Source organism: Capra hircus, chromosome 8 (assembly GCF_001704415.2).
Source record: "Capra hircus breed San Clemente chromosome 8, ASM170441v1, whole genome shotgun sequence".
Classification (NCBI taxonomy): Eukaryota; Metazoa; Chordata; class Mammalia; order Artiodactyla; family Bovidae; genus Capra; species Capra hircus.
Genome location: NC_030815.1, coordinates 79945780 through 79959414, shown reverse-complemented (window position 1 = coordinate 79959414; position 13635 = coordinate 79945780). Strand labels below are relative to the sequence as shown.

General features: G+C 39.9%; 1 long non-coding RNA gene across 1 annotated transcript in view; it reads right to left on the bottom strand.

Moving 5' to 3' along the window:
• The window catches only part of LOC106502433, a 58807-nt gene continuing 47262 nt past the window's right edge, over positions 2091–13635 (bottom strand). The window contains exons 3-5 of the long non-coding RNA XR_001296017.2: positions 5602–5687; positions 4215–4463; positions 2091–3612 (exon numbers count right to left, since the gene is read on the bottom strand). This is a non-coding gene — a long non-coding RNA (uncharacterized LOC106502433). The remainder of the gene's footprint in view (positions 3613–4214; positions 4464–5601; positions 5688–13635) is intronic.

Sequence of the window (13635 nt, the reverse complement as noted above, 5' to 3'; positions counted from 1 at the left end):
ACTTTCTGACCTTCTCCTGAACTTTGGCATTTGTTTATCCAAGCAATCAATCGGCTCTTAAGTATTTTGAGTTCCACTTCAGTAATTCATAAATGCTTTTGATTACTGTGGCGATTATTTAAGGACAAGAAAATAAAATGCCGAAAAAAAGAAAATTAAATAGGTATTAAGTACTTTTGAACAGTGGATTCACATGCTGTCAGATCTAATGCATGTCAAGTCATGCATTTTCCAGCTGTTTTAAGTCTCAGAGCAGAGCTAACTCTGTCTTGAAAACTGTGTTCTTACAAAGAAGATAATGAGCACCAATTGGGAATACTCAGGTTGGCTCCATACTAGCTAATCTCAGAACTGCTGCTCCAGGAAAGACTTTTTCCCATAATTACAGGAGATTGCAACTGTGGAAAAATAAAAGGCAGGAGAAATAGAGAAGTAGATATTCTGGAAATATAATCTTGGTTAAAGAGAGAGAAACAACTAACAAAGCAGGAAACAAAGATATCATGTCTCATCCACAAACACTTCAGTCCCGCTAGTCTATTCTGTAAATATCTGAAAATGATAATAGCTCACATCTTTAATTTGAATTAAATCATCTTTTGTGATTTCTGACAGCCTTGATTTGTTTGGGATTTTTGTACATAAGCACATATTTAAAGTATTTTACTGTGTTCAGGTTTTGGGTGCATATTTTAACAGTATTTATTTTTAGTGGTTTTTAAAATACATGCTTATTGTAGAGAATTTTGCAAAGACTAAAAGGAGATCACCTGAAATCTCACCGTACAGTTAACTTTTCCACCTTATTTCTCTTCAGTCTTTTTTCTGTGCCTGTGTGGTAACTCCAGCTATCCAATCAAACTGTTAAGAGGTTGTCTCTCCCTTCTTTCCAGAGAACTCCAAACCTTCTTGAGGTGACCAAGAGGTCAGGCCCCTTTCATTGTCCCTTGAGGGACAGAAAACCAGGAATTTAAACCATTGACTAAAAGGCTCCTTTTGGGGGACTGTTGCTTTTGTTGTAGCCAGATTCAGGAAGTCTGGAGCCAGGCCAATGCAATGCAGAGACCCTGCAGGGAGAGAAGCAGGGGCCTCAGTCAGGTGTGTTTGATGGTCTAGACCATCCACCACGAAAGGAAACATGAATCTCTCTACCATGTTCACTGCCATTCTGGTGGCAGCTTCTCTGGAGAAGAACTCAGAAGCAAAGGAAGCCCCCTTCATTGTTATTGCTCAGGCCATGCAATTGCAGCCTGGAGTTCCCTAAAGTCATGTCAACCTTTCTATTGACACCCACACCCCCATCCCCACCCCAAGACATACACTGTGTTTCTGTAGAGGCTCATTCATATGCAGCAGCATTTGGTCAGGAAGAGGCAAATATCAGCCATACACTGTGTCTCCTACTGGTCTTTCTCATCCACAATTACAACACTGCTACTGGGCTCAGTCTCAGACATCCAATCTAAACACAGTCTTGTTTGTTCCAAACAGCTTATCAGTGGAACTCTGCAGTGGGAGTAACAGAGGGCTGCCCCACCACATCCCTAAAAATCTGACCATGCAGTGAGATATTATAACACTGCAAATAAAGGAAGATGCCTTCCCCACTTGCCTTGTAAATATCATTGACTCCTAGTTGTCAGGGAACTATAGAGACAATTCACCTCTTCTGCTGTCTTTATTTATCTGAAATGATTCACCCCAAATTGCTGAAAGCCAGTTACTATAAATTGTTTTTCACTTATTAAAAACAGTACCAAAGATCATATTATAATTGAAGGCCGTTTTTAAAAGAACAAAAAGCAGGCAATGACTGAACATCATTGTCAGAACCAATGGTTCATTATCAAATGCAGTTTAGCTGTGGGGGTTATTCATGATGGTGTAGTGTCTCTACTCTGTGATTGTGCACTCTGACCAGAAAACCATTTTGAACATCAACAAATTATACTTACAAAAACCACTGAACAAAAAACTTGAGTGTTTTGAAATATATATTATATATATATATATATATACATATATATATATATATAGAGAGAGAGAGATTCATTTTGAAAACTACTCTCTAAAGAGCATACTTTCTACCTTTAAATAGGTTACAACTGAACATGGGCATTATTGACACACAAAAAAGAGAATATTTCTACAGAGAACATCTAAGCCATGCATGCAAACAACCAATACCCATGAATAAATAATAAATACACAAGTAAAGTATGAACACAGTTTATGTACAACATTTGATTTCATATCTGGAGGTTCTATAGCAGGAAAACAATAAGGAGAAAAAAAGCTTTTATTATTCAGGGAAATCATGGTGCTTCAAGAAACATGTGAAAGAAGGAGCGGAAGTGCTGGACAAAGCATTGCTGGGATCAAATTCCTGACATGAGAGAGGGTGGGTGAAGACTTGGTCTTGTGAGTGAAAAACCACATGAAAGTGTAATGCAAACACCAGATGGCCTGAGGTAGGGAGAGTGATTTCATAGGTTCTAGGAAGAGAAAGGACATTTGCAGGACACATATAGCCCATCATCTAGATTATTGAGGAAAAAAAGAGCCAAGTCTCAATCTATATTTACTCTTTATAGAGATCCTTCAAGTTATACTGCCTCAGACTAATTCCCCCAGAAGGAATAAATGCAAATTTGCTGTCCAATAAAGTTAACTGTATTTCCATCAGTGATTTCCTTGCATTGAGAGGAATAATTATCCTGGGAGTTAAAGAGCATAGCACCGTGGTATATGAGCCATTAGTAACTTTGCAGAAAACTTGAGTTTTCACAATACGGATAGACAGCATCAGGAGGGACCTTTTAAAATAGTTGGGAGCAAAGTTGGGAATTCCAAATCAAAATTTTCTACTCTAAATTTATGAATCTTTCTTCTCAGTGTTAATTGCTCTCTATCTTTGGCCACCACTGAATATGTTCATCCCATTATCATAAAATGTTCTTGAAAATTATTCCTGGAGGCATCACTCCTCCTCCGTGGCTCTAACCATTCCCTTTCTGTCTTCATGAGAATCCAACCAGCATGGTGACCTGCAGTGGGGTTTATTGGTCCTCCAGAGGGCTCTGCAGGAAGGGCACAATTCCACTGATACACACTAGCTCCATCAAACTTCTGGAACTTTTCCCAAAATGTCTCCACCATAGGCATCTGGAGACTTTCTCTCTTCAAATGTTTAAGCTTTCTTCTGCTTGGTGGCTTCTTTCTCCTCTTCATTTCCTGTCTTAGGTCAAGATAAATGAATTTTTCACTGGGAAAGCCATTTGGATCTCTGAGGCTTTAACTCCTAATTCATGTTATCTAGTCCATTGCCTTTCGGAGAAGGCAATGGCAACCCACTCCAATACTCTTGGCTGGGAAGTTCCACAGAGTCGGACACGACTGAAGCAACTTAGCAGCAGCAACAGCAGCAGCAGCAGCAGCCCATTGCCTTTAGGCTTTCGCCAGCTCATTTTACCCTTGTCTTGACTGTTGTCTCTACAGTTCTGTATTCACACAAGCTAGGAGTCTTCTGAAAGCCCCTCCTATGTGAATAGCTGTCTTTTTGTACCTCTTCGATATTCACTCCACAGATAGAGGATCAAATGGTAGGAACTTCTGGCCAAGCAAAGAAGGGAATAGATTATATGGGAATTAATTATGTGCTTATTTATTTTATTCTATAGAATATGCTTTCTGGTATTAAGCCACTCTGACCCATCATCCATGCAAAGGAAGGATCTTTCAAAGACACCATAGGAAGGTTTTTAATCCTCGGTCCTTCTTTAGATATAAGAATATGACAGAGTGATCTGAGCAACCAGTTTCCAATATGATATGATCTGTGGGTTTGAAGAGGTCTTGTTTATCTATCCGAGTCCTTACAGTAGTGTCAATAAAGATGTATCCTTTTGAATTAACTTTATCATGATAATATATTTGAAACCTAAAACTGGGTTTTGAATGACACACAGGGACAGAATAGATTATTTTCAAACAGATGAAATGCTCAAAGAAGTGTATGTCCTTATTCTGTAAGTATAAACAAATTACTTGGAGTGTTATTCCTCAAAATGCTATCAGTCATTCTTACCTTTCTGTGAATTAATCTTGTTACGAAATTACTTTCCTGCTTTCAACTACTCACAATAAAGGGAAGAGCACTTTTTTAAAATGAAGATAATCATGAAATATGGAGTTTTGTCCCCCAGTAGACTTACCTTGGCAGAGAATATAGACACCTGGGTAGATAATGGTTAGGAAGTCAGGAGGCAGGCTATACCAAAATAGGCAAACGGTGCCTTCATGCCTGCAGATGGAAACCTCCAAAGAGCAGGAAAGCCACTCCCCATGTTGTTTCTTCCCAAAGGAAGTGCTCAGCCTTGTATCCACTTCATCCATAGTCTTGGTCAAGAGCAACAACCTCTGAAGAGTACTTCCTGTTTCAAGTGACTATTGCAGACAAAAAGCTGAAAACAAATAACATGGACACAAACAAAAGGGGCCACTGACTCAGGGAGCAAGACACTAGCCAGCTCCCCCAACAAACCAATGGTAGGTTAATAGACTTCTTAAAAATTACTTCTTTATGGGGTTTATTTAATAAAGATGAAAACACAGTATACTTTTACAAGGTATTTTTTCTTCAATTGTGTCATTTTACAGTGTTGCTTAAGTGGCAAACTCTTTTATACTCTTGCCAAAAAGAAAAGTAGGGGGAGGACTAAGAAAGAATGTTGTATTTTGGATTCTCGGAGAATCCAAAATGAAAGAATTGGCAAAATGTTCTGAAATAATGGCATATAGTTCTGCTGGCCCCATATTGGACTTCATCTTGAAAAGACTGTGTATTAAATTATACAGGGCTCTTAAAAATTCAAAGAACTCTTACTTTGACAAAACATTTTTCTATCATCTGGTTAGAATTCTTGCCCAGTTAACTCCGATCTGCTATTTCCTCCCCATGTGTTTTGCAAACCATGGGAAGAGGGGGTCATTTTTTTTTGCAGGAGTCAGGAATGAGATGCAATTATGGGGGCCTGTGTACAGGATGGATGATATTGTCCCCCCAAGCCAGCCAACATAGAAGACCACTTGTCTGCATCCAGGGACTGCTGATTAAATTTGGCCTGATGTATCCTATAAAGGGCCTTATTGGCCAGCTCTCCTCCTCTGTTTATTTAGAAAGAAACCATTGTGTGATATGGTTATTCTAACAAGGACTGCAGAGCAAGTACTGCTTTTGACATGATGAATCTTCAGTGTGCATGTGTGTATGCACGTGCGCACACACACACACAGTCCCAGAGGCCCTCCTGCCTGGTATGTATGGAAAAGCCTCAGATTGGAGTTTATATATCCGAAGTTCCAGCAGACAGATTTGCAGTCAGCCAGAAGATTTGCTATCTTCAGTCTTAACCAACAATATTTTGGGGGGACAGTTTATATTCAGAAATCCTGTGTGTTGGAATGCTGGAATAACAGCAATTTTTGGTAATTTGCCTGGGTTTGCATTTGTGCTTTCTTTGGCCTAATCTGCTTAATTAAGACCTGAACTCTGGCTGGCCGCCAGCATTCACAGAGCATGTAGGCACCAGATTGACTTACCTCTATTTCTGTTGACTGAAAAATGACATTCCTTCTGCTTTGTGAGCCTCTCACCCTGGGGAAAGGTATATATTGAATTCATTTGCCTGAAAACAAAACTTTAAGTAAATAAAGATACAAAGTGAATGTACCCATTTTCCCATTTATCCCTCACCCTCTAAAAATCAAGATGTGTTAATAAGGACTCCATCGCAAAGGGAAACCAGTAGTGAGCACAAATTAGTTCTTACTGAACAGATGAGAGTTCACTTGGAAAGAAACATTCAGGCATATGTTGACATGTCTGCTGAGCAGCCCCCATGTTCAAGCACCAATGGAAACTCTAGACAAAAGTCCCCCAATATTGCTTAAGTCCAGAAAGGGACAGAGACATGTTCATAGCAAGCTCTCACATGAACCAGCATGGAAGAAAGTCTGTTTTGGAAATGTAAGCAATGTGCCCAGAAAGGGACTTTGTTTTGTTCTGAGGGGTGGGGTTCTGTAGAGGCCTCATCTGAACTGAAACTCTTTCCCATCAGTAGCAGTCACATACATGTGCCCTGACATGGAACAGCACAAAATGAAACACACCTTTCTTCCCAGTGAATTGGAACAGCCATATGTATATGTATGTCTATACATATGAGTTTATAGGTGTGTATGTGTGTGCGTGTGTGTGTGTGTGTTAGTCACTCAGTCATGTCCAACTCTTTGTGACCCATTGGACTGTAGTCTACCAGGCTCCTCTGTCCATGGAATTCTCCAAAAAGAATCCTGGCATGGGTAGCCATTCCCTTCTCCAGGGGATCTTACCAACCCAGGGATCGAAATCTGGTCTCCTGCATTGCAGGTGTATTCTTTACCATCTGAGCCATGGCGATAAATTAAGGAGAAGAAAAATAGCTGATAATTCTTGATGATATATGTATTGCCGTGGCTTCCCAGGTGGTGAGGTGCTAAAAAATCTGCCTGCCAATTCAGGAGACACAGAAGACGTGTGTTTGATTCTTAGATTAAGAAGATGCCCTGGAGTGGGAAATGGCAACACACTTCAGTATTCTTGCCTGAAAAATTCCATGAACAGAAGAGCCTGGTGGGCTACAGTTCATGGGGTCGCAAAGAGTCAGACATGATTGAGCTTGTACGCATGCACAATGTTGCCTTAACAATTTTTCTATATTCTAATTTCAGTTCAGTTCAGTTCAGTTGCTCAGTCATGTCCAACTCTTTGCAACCCCATGGACTGCAACATGCCAGGCCTCCCTGTCCATCACCAACTCCCGGAGATTACCCAAACTCAAGCCCATTGAGTCGATGATGCCATCCAGCCATCTCATCCTCTGTTATCCCCTTCTCCTCCAACCTTCAATCTTTGCCAGCATCAGAGTCCTTTCCAGTGAGTCAGTTCTTTGCATCAGGTGGCAAAAGTATTGGAGTTTCAGCTTCAACATCAGTCCTTCCAATGAATACTGAGGACTGATTTCCTTTAGGATGGACAGGTTGGATGGCCTTGCAGTCCAAGGGACTGTCAAGAGTCTTCTCCAACACCACAGTTCAAAAGCATCAATTCTTCGGTGCTCAGTTTTTTTTATAGTTCAACTCTCACAACCATACAGGACCACTGAAAAAACCATAGCCTTGACTAGACGGACCTTTGCTGACAAAGTAATGCCTCTGTTTTTGAATATGCTGTCTAGGTTGGTCATAACTTTCTTTCCAAGGAGTAAGCGTCTTTTAATTTCATGGCTGCAGTCACCATCTGCAGTGATTTTCGAGCCCCCCCCAAATAAAGTGTGACACTGTTTCCCCATCTATTTGCCATGAAGTGATGGAACCAGATGCCATGATCTTTGTTTTCTGAATGTTGAGCGTTAAGCCAACATTTTCACTCTCCTCTTTCACTTTCATCAAGAAGCTCTTTAGTTCTTCTTCGCTTTCTGCCATAAGGGTGGTGTCATCTGCATATCTGAGGTTATTGATATTTCTCCTGGCAATCTTGATTCCAGCTTGTGCTTCATTCAGCCCAGTGTTTCTCATGATGTACTCTGCATATAGCTAAATAAGTAGGGTGACAATATACAGCCTTGAAGTACTCCTTTTCCTATTTGGAACCAGTCTGTTGTTCCATGTCCAGTTCTAACTGTTGCTTTCGGACCTGAATACAGGTTTCTTAAGAGGCAGGTCAGGTGGTCTGGTATTCCCATCTCTTTCAGAATTTTCCACAGTTTATCGTGATCCACACAGTCAAAGGCTTTGGCATCGTCGATAAAACAGAAATAGATGCATTTCTGGAATTCTCTTGCTTTTTCAATGATCCAGTGGATGTTGGCAATTTGATCTCTGGTTCCTCTACCTTTTTTGCTGCTGCTGCTGCTAAGCCGCGTCAGTCGTGGCCGACTCTGTGGGACCCCATAGACAGCAGCCCACAAGGCTCCCCCGTCCCTGGGATTCTCCAGGCAAGAACACTGGAGTGGGTTGTCATTTCCTTCTCCAATGCATGAAAGTGGAAAGTGAAAATTGAAAGCGAAGTTGCTGAGTCATGTCTGACTCTTAGCGACCCATGGACTGCAGCTTACCAGGCTCCTCCGTCCATGGGGTTTTCCAGGCAAAAGTACTGGAGTGGGGTGCCATTGCCTTCTCCCTCTACCTTTTCTGAATCCATCTTGAACATCTGGGAGTTCACTGTTCACATATTGCTGAAGCCTGGCTTGGAGAATTTTGAGCATTACTTTACTAGCATGTGAGATGAGTGCAATTGTGCAGTAGTTTGAGCATTCTTTGGCATTACCTATCTTTGGGATGGGAATGAAAATTGACCTTTTCCAGTCCTGTGGCTACTGCTGAGTTTTCCAAATTTGCTGGCATATTGAGTGCAGTACTTTCACAGCATCATCTTTCAGGATTTGAAATAGCTCTACTGGAATTCCATCACCTCCACTAGCTTTGTTCGTAGTGATGCTTTGTAAGGCCCACTTGACTTCACATTCCAGGATGTCTGGCTCTAGGTGAGTGATCACACCATCGTGATTATCTGGGTCATGAAGATCTTTTTTGTATAGTTCTTCTGTGTATTCTTGCCACCTGTTCTTAATCTCTCTGCTTCTGCTAGGTCCATACCATTTCTGTCCTTTATTGAGCCCATCTTTGCATGAAATGTTCCCTTGGTATCTCTAATTTTCTTGAAGAGATCAGTAGTCTTTCCCATTCTATTGTTTTCCTCTATTTCTTTGCACTAATCACTGGGGAAGGCTTTCTTATCTCTCCTTGTTATTCTTTGGAACTCAGCATTTAATGTACATATGTTACATATATGGTGGTGTTAGTGGTGCTAAGTTGCTTCAGTTGTGTCTGATTCCTTGAAACCCTATGGAATGTAGCCTGCCAACTCCTCTATCCATGGGATTCTCCAGGCAAGAATACTGGAGTGGGCTGCCATGCCCTTCCCCAGGGGATCTTCCCAACCCAGAGATCGAATCTGCATCTCTTATGTCTCCTGTATTAGCAGATGGGTTCTTTATCATTGGTACCACCTGGGAAGTGGGATTGAGGCAGGCTATAGTCCACAGGGTTGCAAACAGCTGGACATGGCTAAGAAACTAAGCACACACATATATATACACTATAAGTTTACACAAACTTATATAAGCATATATATATGCCATTATTGGCTAAGTTCCTATCTTTTTAGATATCTAAATTACCTGTTGTATTCAAGAATAATTGACAAACAATACTATGTTAGTTCCAGGTGCATAATAGCGTGATTCAGTATTTCTTTACATCACAAAGTGATCATACATGGCAGTTACATGGCAAGAGCAGCGCCACCAATCAAATGGAGTCTAACTTTTCTTGTTCAAACCCTGACTCTACCCCATCCACCATGCCTAATCATGAAGTTACTTAAAGTATTAATTTTCTCCTCTACAAAATAAGGATGATGACCATTCCTGTGTCATGGGATTGTTACAAATCTTTAGTGAGACAATATACACAAGACACTTAGCATATTCTTTGGTACAAAGTGTCATTCAATAATGTCATAGATTACTATATACAAATGAAATAAATACACACATCATGCAACTTCGACAATAGAATTGGTTTCCTTATAGTTAGTTTACTGTATTTTACTAACCTGTATAATAACTGAATTATTAAAATATCATAGAGAAAGCAACAGGCCAACACTTTCTTTTCTACTTGTATTGATTTTTCGTTCCAGATCTGCCATAATTCAAGTCATGTTCATGTAAATGCAAGGGGATTGTATAGGTCAATAAAGGGGGTGATTCCCAGTTGTTATAGCTCATCAAGACAGACTTAACATCTACGAGAGCTATATTTTGAGATTCCTGTTATCCATAGTGCCTCTGTGTGATGAATCGCCACAGAGAGGTCCTCCTAACTAGAAAAGGCATTCATGTAAATGCAACAAAATCAGGCCATTGCTAGATATTTTGGTCTGTGAGTCTTCCTCACAAGACTGTGGCCTTTCTGAAGATGGCCGTATTTATCACAGCCTCTCCCACAGCAAATGGCAGCACATGCGGCTTATCTAGGACTGTTGCTGGGCTTTCCAGGTGGCACAGTGGGAAAGAATGTACCTGCCAATGCAGGAGATGCAAGAGACACAGGTTCCATTCCTGGGTCAGGAAGATTCCCCTAAAGTAGGAAATAGCAACCCTCTCCAGTATTCTTGCCTAGAAAATTCCATAGACAGAGGAGCCTGGCAGGTTACAGTTCATGGGGTTGCCAAGAATCAGACATGACTGAGCAACTGAGCACACACACAGAGGACTGTTGCCGTGAATAGGGGAGAAACAAACACCTCCTTATTTTTTAATGTAGGGCATATGACATGTGACTTTATCAGTTTGATTTAATGGCACAAAACTACGTGGTTTTTGCCTGATTACAAATCTTCAAAGGCTATCTCTAACCAAAGAATCACATTCAAAATTTTAATCTGTGTAGGAAATGGAAGATATATGCAGTCTTTCTGTAAGAAAGGATATTAGGTTCTGAGAACACAAATAGTAGCTACTCAATATTTATGTTAGGGAATGGTGTCAGTGGCACAGGGCTTAGGAATGTTATCTTATAAAAATTTGTGAGAAAAAATTCAGAACTTTAGAAAAAATAAAAAGCATAGACTCTTAGGCCAGTGATGATAGGAATCATCTTCTCGAGAAGTGTTCAAAAAGAAATTGAAGTATTCTTTTAATAAAATTTCCATTCAATACTAGTTTCAAAATATTCCCATTTACATAATGAAGATTTTCTTGATCACCCTGGCCACTGATGAACCAATTCTCCACCTTCTAAATTTCTAGAGCAATGGCTGTGCACCTCCTACTATAGGACACGGTAGAGTATAGAACTCATTATGTTTTCTGTGAAAATTCACCAGCTCCCAATCTTGATTCTAAGCTGAGTCCAGTCCTGAGCTCTATTCCCCTGTGACTGGTCATGACTTAAGTAACACTTTGCCATCACACAATTCCTTGCCAATTGAATACTTCATCCATAGTAGGATGCTTGCAGATTAGAGCACTTGATATGTAGAGTTTTCATGTTTCTTCACTTCTTCAGGAAACACTGGACTTTATTGCCATGTAAGAAATTCCCTCAATGTAGGTGAGTCTACTTAAGCTGTATGCCAGGCAAGAGCCACTTGAGTTATTTGAGCTGAGTTACCAGCTGCCCAGGGGTTAATCTGAGTGGGAGTGTTTCCAATTTATGTTGTATGCCTATGTAAAGATACTGGGCCAATCAGAAAGTACACAATAAAAATAAGTGAAATTAGTAACATAAATATATAAATAACATATTATGAATAAACGAATATACCATAAGGAGATTTCAGAAAGACAAATGTGGGTTATTTGAAAATACTAATAAAATTAACAAACCTCTGGTAAGATTGAACAAAAAGTTTGTTAAAAAAAAAAAAAACAAAGATTTTTCCTACTTCCATTCCCAGCCTAGATGGAGTATGAGGAACAGGATCTACAAAACCACCTGAAAAAAACAAACAAGCACAATAGAAAAAATATTTGAAACAATGGTTTTCAACACTTTGGACTTCAGAGACAAAAGACGGTGATCCTTAAGAGACACAGAAAAAATGAGAAAAGGCCTAGGATTGTTTCATATTTGTACCTTGCAAGAGATTCTAAGCCACAGCATGGGAATGGAGAGCACAGGCAGGTCCCCAAATCAAAGAGCTGAAGATAAACATGTGGATAGGGTAGGGGGCTGGAGTTCACAGGGCAGCATACAAAGAGGGTAGCTGCATAGACAGAGAACTCCAGAGATCTCTAGAGGTTTTCCTCTATGTATTCAATATAATGAGCAGTGCATATATGTGAGGAAACTACTCAAGTCTGAAGAAAGATCTTCCCCAAAGACTCAGATACAACAGTACCTGGCATGCATACAAGACTGGCAGCAGTGTCTGCTACCACTAGGAAAACAATATAACTCATCTAGCGTTGAATAGAATATTCAGAAATGGGAATAATTGCACTAGACTAAACACTACCCTGGTCCCAATTGAAAGATATTAAAATCAATCTGCCTCCAAGTAACTCAACAGCATCCCATAGAAAAAAAGAAAGAATATTTAGAAGAATGCAAGAATATCCAGCATCTTTGGCATCCAATCAAAAACTACCAGGCATACAAAGAAGCAAGAAAATGCAAGCCATAATGATGAGAAAAAACATCAATCAAAAGATTGTACATTGCAAAAGGAAAGAACAGTTGACTTGAGAACATAGCAAGAGACACCATCTAAAGTCAAATACAAAGGAAAAAGTTTCTCAAAACAAAAACAAGAAACGGAGCTTCATTAAGCTGTGAGACCACATCAAGTGACCTAATATGCACAAAATTGAAGTCTCCAAAGGGAAGGGTGCTGGAGAAGACTCTTTAGAGTCCCTTGGACAGCAAGGAGATCAAATCAGTTAATCCTAAAGGAAATCAGCCCTGAAATTCATTGCAAGGATGAAGCTCCAGTACTTCAACCACCTGATGCAAACAGCCAGTTCATTGGAAGAGAGCCTAAAGTTGGGAAAGATTGAAGCCAAAAGGAGAAGGGGGAGGAGAGGATGAGTGGTTAGATAGCGTCACTGGGTTAATGGACCTGAATCTGAGCAAACTCTGGGAGATAGTAGAGGACAAGGAGACTGGTGTGCTGCAATCCATGGGGTCACAAAAAGGGGGACACCCAAACTTCACCCAGTGCCTGGCACAAAGTATATGTTAGTTCCTGGCATTATTATTACTCTTATTCCCAGCCATCCTAACTCTTAGTAGCAATTCTCCCAAAAACTCCTTCCAGCTGTACACTCTGCTTCATCTCTGTAGATGGGACCAGTGTTCTCTCTGTGAAATGATTGTCACCAGGTCATCACCAGGACCTTTAGAATATCTTCTAATGGTATCTGAACTGGGCTCAGTTCGTGGCCTTACCGCATAGTAAACATGTCACCTTGGACAAATTACTTAAATTCTCTGGCTTCAGTTTCTTCATCTGTAAAATAAAACTGGTATTTATCTCCGGGTTGTAATGAGGATTAAATTAGTTAGTACGTGTAAAATGCTTAGAACAGTGCTTACCACATGGTAAAGCATAAATTTTAGTTATCATTACCATCAACAATTTAAGATTATTCTATTAACATCCAAAATTCTAATATTGCTTCTTGTTGTAGAGACTGCCTCCCTTAGAACTGAAGAATTATATGATATAGTTATTTCTTATCTATTATATAACTGGATTTTTAAAATCCAAAGATATAACCTAGTATAGTTGATTTAAGTTTTATTTTCATGTGTTTTACTTTTCTTGCTGCCCCCTTCATTTCTTATTTTTCTATTATTGTTCACTACAAGTATGATAAAAATTAACCACATCTGTTATTTATCTTTTCATCCTGGGGCAAGGCAAATGTGTATAGTTCCCTCAGCATAACAGGAACCATATGGAGCCCATGGAATTATATGTATTATCAGTTTACAAATTTAAACTTTTCCAAAGATTGTCCA